The sequence below is a fragment of the Salvelinus alpinus genome, chromosome 14, assembly GCF_045679555.1.
Source record: "Salvelinus alpinus chromosome 14, SLU_Salpinus.1, whole genome shotgun sequence".
NCBI lineage: Eukaryota > Metazoa > Chordata > Actinopteri > Salmoniformes > Salmonidae > Salvelinus > Salvelinus alpinus.
Window position 1 is genome coordinate 47,834,218 of NC_092099.1, and position 13,075 is coordinate 47,847,292.

The following is a 13,075-nucleotide window of genomic DNA, read 5'->3' on the forward strand; positions in this document are numbered from 1 at the left end:
TGCATATGATCCGGTAATCACTGGGACTTGTTTAAAACGCTGCATATGATCCGGTAATCACTGGGACTTGTTTAAAACGCTGCATATGATCCGGTAATCACTGGGACTTGTTTAAAACGCTGCATATGATCCGGTAATAACTGGGACTTGTTTAAAACGCTGCATATGATCCTGTAATCACTGGGACTTGTTTAAAACGCTGCGTCTGACCCTGTAATCACTGGGGCTTATTTAAAATGCTGCATATGATCCGGTAATCACAGGGGCTTGTTTAAAACGCTGCGTCTGATCCGGTAATCACTGGGGCTTGTTTAAAACGCTGCGTCTGACACTGTAATCACTGGGACTTGTTTAAAACGCTGCATATGATCCGGTAATCACTGGGACTTGTTTAAAACGCTGCATATGATCCGGTAATCACTGGGGCTTGTTTAAAATGCTGCGTCTGATCCGGTAATAACTGGGGCTTGTTTAAAACGCTGCGTCTAATCCGGTAATCACTGGGGCTTCTTTAAAACGCTGCGTCTGATCCGGTAATCACTGGAGCTTCTTTAAAACGCTGAGAATAATCCGGTAATCACTGGGGCTTCTTTAAAACGCTGCGTCTGATGCGGTAATCACTGGGGCTTGTTTAAAACGCTGCGTCTGATCCGGTAATCACTGGGGCTTCTTTAAAACGCTGCGTCTAATCCGGTAATCACTGGGGCTTGTTTAAAACGCTGCGTCTGATCCGGTAATCACTGGGGCTTGTTTAAAACGCTGCATATGATCCGGTAATCACTGGGGCTTGTTTAAAACGCTGTGTCACGATCGTTATAATGAGTGGACCAAGATGCAGCGTGGTATGTTTCCATCCTCTTTATTTGGAAGAGAAACTCAAAGAAAAAACAATAAAGCGTAAAACAAAACGTGAAGCTAAATGTATCACTCGCAGGCAACTATACCTAGACAAGATCCCACAAAGCACAAAGGGGAAATGGCTGCCTAAATATGATCCCCAATCAGAGACAACGATAAACAGCTGCCTCTGATTGGGAACCATACCAGGCCAACATAGAAATATAATCACCTAGATGACCCACCCTAGTCACACCCCGACCTAACCAACATAGAGAATAAAAAGCTCTCTATGGTAAGGGCGTGACACGCTGCGTCTGTTCAGGTAATCACTGGGGCGTATTTAAAATGCTGCGTCTGATCCTGTAATCACTGGGGCTTGTTTAAAACGCTGTGTCTGACCCTGTAATCACTGGGGCTTCTTTAAAGCGCTGTGTCTGATCCGGTAATCACTGGGGCTTGTTTAAAACGCTGCGTCTGATCCGGTAATCTCAAATGATAACAATTTACTTTGTAGAGGTGCCCTCTTTGCTTGATTAACTCTGTGATCCATTAACTATCCCTAAAACATGCCTTAGAGGATCCCCTTCCCCTGCTTTGTAGTAGGCCGGATGTGGATGATATATTGTAGGCGGCAGAGAATGCCCCCTCTAGGAGAGCTGTCAGAGGTGCCCAGGAGTATGGGTGCTGTGTGTGTGTTGGTACCATAGGAGGCTGGTGTGAGGCAGATGGCTCAGAATAATGTCTGGAATTGAATGAATGGAATGCTATCAAGCACATGGAAACTATGTGTTTGATACCATTCTATTCCAGCCATTACTTTCAGCCCATCCTCCCCAAATTATATGCCACTAGCCACCCGTGGTGGTTATGTACGTGCCTGCATGAGTGTGTCTGTTCAAGTTCAGGAAATTGAGTGTGATAAGTAGATTTAATTGAACTTAGAAATGAGGGTTAATCATGGAAAAACAAGAGAAACTAATAGTTTACCTTAGTGGGAAATGAAACTCAATGAAGGTAGCTACACTGAACCAAAAACAACCTGTCATATTCATTCAGACATTATTTAAAAAACAGCTACTGGTTTAAAAGCTTTGGAGCTTTGTGTTGAATTAGTAATAACACAAACTCTCCTCTGTCACGACTGATAATATGCTGCCATCCCATTGTAAAAGTTTAGTTAGCTTTTTATTTGGATTAATGTTTTTCGGGATATGTTTCCATTTCACCAGAGACATCTTGAAAGCTCCGGGCCACAAGACAACTGTGGCGCAGCGGTCAAAGGCATCACTACAGACCCTGATTCGATCCCGGGCTGTATCACAACCGCCCTTGATCAGGAGTCCCATAGGGCGGCACACAATTGGCCCAGCGTTGTTGTCACGATCGTTATAAGGAGTGGACCAAGATGCAGTGTGGTATGTTTCCATCCTTTTATTTGGAAGAGAAAACTTAAAGCACAAAAACAATAAAGCGAATAAACGAAACGTGAAACTACATGCAGTGCAGAAAGCAACTAGACACAAACATAGTCAAGATCCCACAAATACAATGGGGAAATGGCTACCTAAATTTGATCCCCAATCAGAGACAACGATAAACAGCTGCCTCTGATTGGGAACCATATCAGGCCAACATAGAAATACAATTCCCCTAGATAACCCACCCTAAATCACACCCCGACCCAATCAACATAGAGAATAAACAGCTCTCTATTGTCAGGGCGTGACAGTTGTCCGGGTTAGGGGAGGGTTTGGCCGGGGTAGGCTATCATTGTAAATAAGAATTTGTTCTTAACTGGCTTGCCTAGTTAAATAAAAAAATACAACTGTGAGGCACAATAAAATGCGTTTCTCTTTCTTCAATACACAAAAGTCCAGAAGAATACCACTCCATGCAATGCACCCACAAAAACTAGCACTGAAAAGCTATTGTAACCTCAAGTTACCTAGAAAGTCATACAGTAAGCATTTTGACACATTTCCAATATATTTCTTATTGTCAGACATTTGCAGTGGTAAGACTGGATTGTTATTTCTGTAAATAACAGTGATCCACGCATGCTCCTAAGGCTTACCAAACACTTTTTTTTTAGGAATAATAATAATACATAACTCAAAGATAAGGCATCATCACAATGAAAGTAAATCATTTGTTTTCAGTATACTAATTGTTGTTGACCAACCTTGAGACTTTGCCAGTGTCTTGTGAAATACAGAGCCAACCCCAACCCTAACCCAGAAAAACAAATCAAACTGATGTGAACAAGTCAAGAGGGGATGCTGAAACTTCTGATTAAAGAGAATTTCCATCAAGGAAGTGCCCCGCTCTGAGAGTGCTGAACCGCACGCCACCCTGTAAGGGTCCCAGCACCTCAGAGACCCTTACAATTTCAGATCCAATTTCAGACATCAGACTGCTTGCAACATAAATGAAAACCCCTTTGAATGAAAATCAAGGAATCATCATTCTGTTTGACAAGTTTTGAAGCCACTGTCTGATCCACTGTTCTAAGCTAATGTACAGTACCAGTCAAAAGTTTGGACACACCTACTCATTCAAGGGTTTTCTTTATTTTTACTATTTTCTACATTGTAGAATAATAGCGAAGACATCAAAACTATGAAATAACACCAAAAACAAGTGTTGAACAAATAAAAATGTATTTTATATTTGAGATTCTTCAAAGCAGTACTGTATATGGCCAGACAATTGATTGGTCGGGGGAAAAAAATGGGGCATATTCGTTGCATTTTAGGAAATAGCATTATGTTTAATTCAGAAGTCACACAAATTCATCCAGGCCTGGTAAACAACAATACATAAACAATAAGATTTGCTTCCCACATGTTTATCCAAGCAGGGAATTAGGGCCAACGGCTTTATATTCTTAAGTGTACCAGGATGGTTTGAACACATGCTTTTCTATCATTCAGTACCTGTGCTACACACCCCATACATTTAAGTGCAGAGCTCAGAAATTAGACCATGTGTTATCCTGTGATTTGTTGACTCATATTTGTATAACGGTTTATTATCGTGCCATCAATTGTCCTCTTGCCAGGCAGACAAAAATGTAAATAACGCTCAGTATTACGTTCAGACGCAAATGTATTGTTTGTAATGAGTAGCAAACAAACAACACAGTCCATAGAATAATGCATTCAGGAAGAATTGCTGACTGGAAACTGGAGACTGAATGTGTGATAGATGACTTTCAGCTCAGCAACTGCACTAACTGTGTATCAATGAAAAAGCACTTATAGTAGGATAATGCTTAATGAACACATAACTGGTATGCTTTTTTGCACTGTCAGCCATTGTCATAATAGCTTAAGCACTGGGCAGGGAGTCAATGTGGATTGGAGTAATGGCAGGGACCAGGGTGAGGGTTTGGATACAGCTGAAGCTGAAGCTAGGACACATGTGAGTCTGATAATATAGCACCGCTTCAGTTAGCGGCACACTCTCACTGACTGAAGCAGTGCTATATTATTATTATTGGGCTAAGTCAGGGTGTCACGTTCGTCGTATGGAGGAAGAGAGAAGGACCAAGGCACAGCGTGATACGAATACATTCTTCTATTTATTTAACACGAAACGAAGAACACTTAAACAAACTAATCAAAACAACAAAACGAACGTGAAGCTATATATATATATATATATATATATAAAGTGCAGACGCAAGCAACAAATACATAGACAATAACCCACAAAATCCCTAAAGAATATGGCTGCCTAAATATGGTTCCCAATCAGAGACAATGATGAACAGCTGCCTCTAATTGAGAACCAATCTAGGCAACCATAGACATACAAACACCTAGACTATAAAACACCCCATAAACATACAAAACCCCTAGACTAGACAAAACACATAAATCCCCCATGTCACACCCTGACCTAACCAAAATAATAAAGAAAACAAAGATAACTAAGGCCAGGGCGTGACACAGGGTCACACAGTGTTTCTTGGTAGTCTTAAACAAATCTACTTTGAAACAAAAGCATACACCTCACACACATGGTTATGGGCATTAAAAAAGAAGACACCTGTACCATGTCAGATATAGAATTTAAATGTATTACATTTTTCAAATCAAATCAAATCACATTTTATTTGTCACATACACATGGTTAGCAGATGTTAATGCGAGTGTAGCGAAATGCTTGTGCTTCTAGTTCCGACAATGCAGTAATAACCAACGAGTAATCTAACCTAACAATTCCACAACTACTACCTTATACACACATAAGTGTAAAGGGATAAAGAATATGTACATAAAGATATATGAATGAGTGATGGTACAGAACGGCATAGGCAAGATGCAGTAGATGGTATAGAGTACAGTATATACATATGAGATGAGTACTGTAGGGTATGTAAACATTATATTAAGTGGCATTGTTTAAAGTGGCTAGTGATACATGTATTACATAAAGATGGCAAGATGCAGTAGATGATATAGAGTACAGTATATACATATACATATGAGATGAGTAATGTAGGGTATGTAAACATTATATTAAGTGGCATTGTTTAAAGTGGCTAGTGATACATTTTTACATAAATTTCCATCAATTCCCAATTCCCATTAAATCCCACTAAATGTTAGTGGTGGCTGTTTAACAGTCTGATGGCCTTGAGATAGAAGCTGTTTTTCAATCTCTCGGTCCCTGCTTTGATGCACCTGTACTGACCTCGCCTTCTGGATGATAGCGGGGTGAACAGGCAGTGGCTCGGGTGGTTGTTGTCCTTGATGATCTTTATGGCCTTCCTGTGACATCGGGTGGTGTAGGTGTCCTGGAGGGCAGGTAGTTTGCCCCTGGTGATGCGTTGTGCAGACCGCACTACCCTCTGTAGAGCCTTACGGTTGTGGGCGGAGCAGTTGCCGTACCAGGCGGTGATACAGCCCGACAGGATGCTCTCGATTGTGCATCTGTAGAAGTTTGTGAGTGCTTTTGGTGACAAGCCGAATTTCTTCAGCCTCCTGAGGTTGAAGAGGCGCTGCTGCGCCTTCTTCACAACGCTGTCTGTGTGGGTGGACCAATTCAGTTTGTCCGTGATGTGTACGCCGAGGAACTTAAAACTTACTACCCTCTCCACTACTGTCCCGTCGATGTGGATAGGGGGGTGCTCCACCTGGGGGCGGCCCGTCAGGAAGTCCAGGACCCAGTTGCACAGGGCGGGGTCGAGACCCAGGGTCTCGAGCTTGATGACGAGTTTGGAGGGTACTATGGTGTTAAATGCTGAGCTGTAGTCGATGAACAGCATTCTCACATAGGTATTCCTCTTGTCCAGATGGGTTAGGGCAGTGTGCAGTGTGGTTGCGATTGCGTCGTCTGTGGACCTATTGGGTCGGTAAGCAAATTGGAGTGGGTCTAGGGTGTCAGGTAGGGTGGAGGTGATATGGTCCTTGACTAGTCTCTCAAAGCACTTCATGATGACGGAAGTGAGTGCTACGGGGCGGTAGTCGTTTAGCTCAGTTACCTTAGCTTTCTTGGGAACAGGAACAATGGTGGCCCTCTTGAAGCATGTGGGAACAGCAGACTGGGATAAGGATTGATTGAATATGTCCGTAAACACACCAGCCAGCTGGTCTGCGCATGCTCTGAGGACGCGGCTGGGAATGCCGTCTGGGCCTGCATCTTTGCGAGGGTTAACACGTTTAAATGTTTTACTCACCTCGGCTGCAGTGAAGGAGAGCTCGCAGGTTTTGGTAGCGGGCCGTGTCTGTGGCACTGTATTGTCCTCAAAGCGAGCAAAAAAGTTTTTTAGTCTGTCTGGGAGCAAGACATCCTGGTCCGCGACGGGGCTGGTTTTCTTTTTGTAATCCGTGATTGACTGTAGATCCTGCCACATACCTCCTGTGTCTGAGCTGTTGAATTGCGACTCTACTTTGTCTCTATACTGGCACTTAGCTTGTTTGATTGCCTTGCGGAGAGAATAGCTACACTGTTTGTATTCGGTCATGTTTCCGGTCACCTTGCCCTGGTTAAAAGCAGTGGTTCGCGCTTTCAGTTTCGCGTGAATGCTGCCATCAATCCACGGTTTCTGGTTTGGGAATGTGAATTTTTGATATTCATCCCAATATTACACTTTATATACATCACAGAATACTGAAATATAACAAAAACCCGTTTGACATAGAAACAATAAATAATGAAATAATTTATAATGAAAAATATTAGAAACATTCCACCCATGAGGCCACTAGAGGGGGCGTTGGTCAGTTGACTGCAGGAAAGGGCTACAGTGAGCACACACACATAGCCTAGAAGAGTGACAAGCTCAGAGGATTTTGATTGGATCTTCTATTAGGGTTTTTAAAACTAATGACCAACCAGATTCAGGGTACCTGAATGATGTGTACTTCGCCGGTCCATGGTCCATTACCAAAATGATGCTGCCAGCTGCACCCATGCTGCAGCTCATTAAGTCAATGGCTGGAACACCAAGATTATGTCAGAGTAGCAGCCTTTATAGGTTGATAACCTCTGTATTACTAGAAGCACTTTAGTTAACCTTTCACGAGCCTCTACCCCGGGTCCGGGATCACCCCCCACCCCCCCCACACACTGATTAGCATAGCTAGCATAGCTTCACAAGTAGATAGTAGCATCTAAATATCATTAAATCACAAGTCCAAGACACCAGATGAAAGATACAGATCTTGTGAATAAAGCCACCATTTCAGATTTTTAAAATGTTTTACAGGGAAGACAAAATATGTAAATCTATTAGCTAAACACGTTAGCAAAATACACCACTATTCTAACTCCATCAGTTTCTTACTCCTTCAGGTGCTATCACCAATTCGGCTCAACTAAGATATTGATAGCCAATAACCTATAAAAAAAACCATCAGATGACAGTCTGATAACATATTCATGGTATAGGATAGTTTTTGTTAGAAAAAAGTGCATATTTCAGGTAGAAATCACAGTTTACAATTGCACCGACCATCACAAATCGACTAGAATTACTAGATAGAGCAACGTGTATGACCAATTTACTCATCATAAAACATTTCATAAAAATAGACAAAGCATAGCAATGGAAAGACCCAGTTCTTGTGATTTCAGACCATATTTCAGATTTTCTAAGCGTTTTTCAGCGAAAACACAATAAATCGATAAGTTAGCATACCACATGTGCAAACGTTACCAGAGCATCGATTCCAGCCAAAGAGCGCTATAACGTAATCACCGCCAAAATATATTAATTTTTTCACTAACCTTCTCAGAATTCTTCCGATGACACTCCTGTAACATCATTTTACAACATACATATACAGTTTGTTCGAAAAGGTGCATATTTAGCCATACAAAACCGTGGTTATACAATGGAAATAGTCACAACTCAAGCCTCAAAATGAGGAACGTCAGCTTTCAGAGTGATCTAGTTTAATCGAAAGCTAATCATATACTTGACTAAAAAATACAGGGTTGACAGGAATCGAAAGACAAATTAGTTCTTAATGCAACCGCTGATTTACATTTTTAAAATTATCCTTACTTTTCAATACAGGGTTCGCCAAGTGAAGCTATACCAAACAAAATGGCGAAATATGCGTTTAAAATATTTCGACAGAACAACGATTTATCATATTAAATATTGCTTACTTTGAGCTGTTCTTCCATCATATTCTTGGGCAATGTATCCTTTCTATGTTATAAACGTCTTTTGGTCGATAGATGTCCTCTGTCCTTCGAAATATCCACTAACGATCGAACGGGACCCCAAAACGTGTCCAAAGTTTCAGAGTGCACAACAAAGAAATTCCTCAAAATAGCACTAAACGGATATAAATTGCTATAAAACGGTTCAAATTAACTACATTATGATGTTTTTAACAACTATAACGACTGAAAACATGACCGGAGAAATATTGCTGGTTAGACAAGGATTTGGAATGAGTCAAGTCCGATGTCCTTCACGCTTCAGGCGCGCGACGAGAAAGGGCGGTCCCTATACATTTTGTGGTTTTATAATGGCTGGGATTGTGCAATAGACTCCATTCAAAACGTGATGACGTACAGACACCCAGAGGAAGACGTAGGCAGTGTCGGTTTCTTCATAGCATTCACTGTCGCCTTAAAAACAGACTCCAGATCAGGGGTAAAAATTTCTGAAATCTGAACCCTGTCATGAAAAGTGCTGTAGATATTGTTCTGTACCACTCAGAGACAAAATTCCAACTTCTATAGAAACTAGAAGGTGTTTTCTATCCAATAATAACAATAATATGCATATTGTACGATCAAGAATTTAGCACGAGGCAGTTTAATTTGGAGACCCAAATATGCTAATGCGGAACAGCACCCCCTATAGTTGCAAGAAGTTTTAAGAGGGATATGTCTACAATATAGAGTTGTTTAGTGTAATACTCTGATGGTGATTTTAAACCATTTTGTAATAACACTTAGATTACTGCCTCTTCAAATTGTATTTTTGTTGAATTATTAGCAGCACTGACCAAATTAATTTGAGGTTATTTTGCGAAAGCAAAGACCATACAGTAGCCATGTAAAGTGACTGCATGTACCTTTTCAAATAAGAAGTTATTTAAATAGATTAGAACTAAATAGAATTGAGTAGAGTTACCAGAGGCGGGATCTAGGTTTGGGAGATTATGCTGTTGGGCAGGCTGTTTTGTTGGCTCTCTGTGGTAACCTCATAATTACCAGACAGATTACTGCTGCGTTATCACGGAATCCATGTAGCGAAACAGAATGTAAACTTGTCTCACAAGTTGTACGAGGTTAGTGATCTCGGCCCGGGTGGCCTGTGATACGCTGATGGGCCAGGACCCATGACAACCGCCACAGGAAGTTGCCCATAGCGCCATCAGATTCTCAGGCTTGGTCCACACTTTCGGTAGCCATGGAGCTACAGAGAAAAACGGGAATAACCATGGTGAAAAATACTAGTCTGATGTATCTCTCTGACATGTATTCTTGGCATAATGTAGCTACTGTATGGGCTAGTGTGGGAAGACATTTGTCACTTTAAATAAATAAGGCAATAGTCTACATTAATATGAGAAGAAGCTTTTTTTCAACAAGTTTGTGGAGAGCCTTGGAGTCTGTCACACCATGATGCATGAGAAAAGAGTCTGCTTATTTGAATAAACACAATCTCAGTCAACCTGACGTTGTAGTAAATTAATAATAATATGAAAACAGTGCATATTACATAAACCTATTGTTGCTACTTTTTCCAATGATCCCCTGTGCATTACTTAAAACTCATGATTTAGTCTAAATGGAGGTCTAAATATCTCTATCCAATGGCAGGTGCTGGGGATGAAGGTAGAGGAGATTTAAACCTTCAAGTTATCACCTGTTAGTCTAATAATTTATAGACTTAGGCTCTCATTTGAACTGGTAACATCGACCTCAGACACAATGGGGCAACACGAGAGGGAGGGAAAGTGACAAAAGAAAGTACTAGCTAGCTTGCTAGGCAATGTTACAATATCTTACCTCCAAACCAGTTGGAAGAGAGTCCTGCCAATGGCGTGAAATGAGCGCCTGTCCTCTTAAGACCGTAAGAAAAGGTTTTGCTAGATTTGTCATTAGCTGGCTAGCAAGTTCATCAATTCAGGATTTACAAACTGTCCAGTTTTTCATATTTTACACATTCATGAATTCACAATTAGCTAGTTAACATTATTTAAGTTGTCCATCTAAACCGCTGATTCAGATGAGATCGGTTACAAGCTAGCTGGATCATGTCAATCGTTAGTGGGGCAAACTGGGAATTGTATGTGCAAATGAGTGCATTTAAAATTCATATGAAAATAATTTGTTGAACATTTTAACATTAATTTGGTGAATAAATAAATGTAATACTCACATTTCATGAAGTTATTTCTCATTCTTCTGGAAATGTTTCTCAGAAGTGGGACTTACGTCCGCCATAAATTTAACGGAACTTGTTTGGTTTTTAGCTAGCTAAGTCGCAAGATGTTATGGGATATCCTACCCAAGACATATTCTAGGAAATATAAGAAATATACTGTATGTAATTTTATCTCAGCTATCTTATATATTTATGAGATATTTATCTTAAAACATTTTTGAGGAGACATTGGATGATGACTGGTATTTTTTTACGTCCTGAAATGGTGCCTCCAAAGATTCAAACCTTGTCCTAGGAACAGGTACAGCCAGGTAACCTTCAGAGCAGCCATCACAGCAGCTGACCCAATCCACAGTGATGGCTGTCTCTCTGGGGGATGAGTTTGAACTTCTTCCAGCATCCAATCTGACAGCCATGACAGGTTCAGTGTCAAAACTCTGAGAGCAGTAGGCCCTGTCTCGCACCTTCACAGAGTTCCCGTGGAGGAGACCATGGGGCAGAGACACCGCTCACCTCTCACCTCACAAGTGTGAAGTGGATCTGTGACAGCGTCGTAGGATAAAAACACTGAAATAACAGGTCTATGCTGGTGCTTGACATAAAGCAAGTATATGTACTTTGGAGGACAAAACCAACTACAACACTTACAGGCTGTTGTTGTGCATGATAATGAGTTTTCAATCCCATTGCTAGTATTATTAAGGTCCAATAAATAGATATCGACTTGATTCTCATTCGAAATATGACTTAAATATCAGTGAAATGACATGATCGATAACAGCACTTCTGGTGATGTCAGTCTTAATCGGGTATGCACCCACTGTCATGTTCAACACTGCCTTCAGGAGTACAAGTGTCAATGTGATCTTCTGACAGAGTCAAACCATCATTTCAACAACCGAATGAAGATGGTGTGACAGATAATTACTTGCAGCTTTACTTTGTAAACTTTGTGAGAGGATAAGGCTGAAGTTTGATGTTCTAATTAATGCTGAGTAATTAGAATACAGTGCTTCTGATTGTAGTCCGTGTAACACTGGCTCAGAGGGGAACCACGTGCTGATAGGGGAATTATATGATTAACTTGGTGGACTGTAACAAGACTGGTTAACTGCCTTGTTCAGGGGCAGAACAACAGATTTTTACCTTGTCAGCTTGAGGATTCGATCCAGCAACCTTTCGGTTACTGGCCCATCTAACTACTAGGCTACCTGCCACCCCAAAATGATGAGACCGATAGAACGAGGAGCATCACATTAGCTGGATTGTATTTGCACATCTAGATCACACACATGAGTTGTCATTAGCTCAGATTTCAGGGTGACAAGAGAGGTCTAATGGGACTGACTTTCTGCCTTAGCAGTTTTCACACCTGATTTGCTATGTTGCTCTCTTTTCTTAAACTAACAAGGACAAAACAATGTGTATTGACACTTTAATTGAATCACAGTTTCTCATCCATGAAATGGAATAGAGTGAAAATGAATATCTCAGATTCCTTCCCACTTAATTGTGGGCTTTGGTGCAGCCCCTTTAGTAAATGACGCTGCTGACAGAATACAATGTTATTCAATTGAAATCACAGGATTCATTGGCGTTATTGCTCAGATTGTCCTTGCTACGCTACACATGTATTATCTGGGTGAAGAATTCCTTCCTTCGATGCACTAGTTAGGCTTATCCTGTGAGACACCTATAGTGCTTCCCTGTCTCCGCCATGGGACTAAATCACCACAGTGTTACATAACGTCTTCACCCCCTGAGACAACCTATTAATTAATGAGAACCTGCTAAGAGGCCCCAGACTTCTTCCTCTCCTTGGATTTCCTTGCAGGAAATCAATTTTATGTCATTTTAGCTGCCAATAAATCTCACCGACAAGTTTTATTATATCCCTTCCCTCAGTGAGTCAAAGGCTTACAGTACAGTAGACAGCGTTGAGATGGAGCAGCTGAAACTGTCAGAGGATTATGAACCACTTACTGTCTGTTCACTTTGTTTTGAACATTCCAGCAACACTCTGAGCTGGTTGAGGCCAAGGGAGGTTGAGGCTAAGGGAGGGGGGTTGAGGCTAAGGGAGGAGGTTGAGGCTAAGGGAGGAGGTTGAGGCTAAGGGAGGAGGTTGAGGCTAAGGGAGGAGGTTGAGGCTAAGGGAGGAGGTTGAGGATAAGGGAGGAGGTTGAGGCTAAGGGAGGAGGTTGAGGATAAGGGAGGAGGTTGAGGCTAAGGGAGGAGGTTGAGGCTAAGGGAGGTGGCCCATACGGATTGTATACCTACTCCCACCACTTCCCTTCTTATGTTAGGATATACTCCTCCCTGTGACAATGTGAATGGCAGAGGATATTCTGCTGTTAGAGAAGTTGGAGA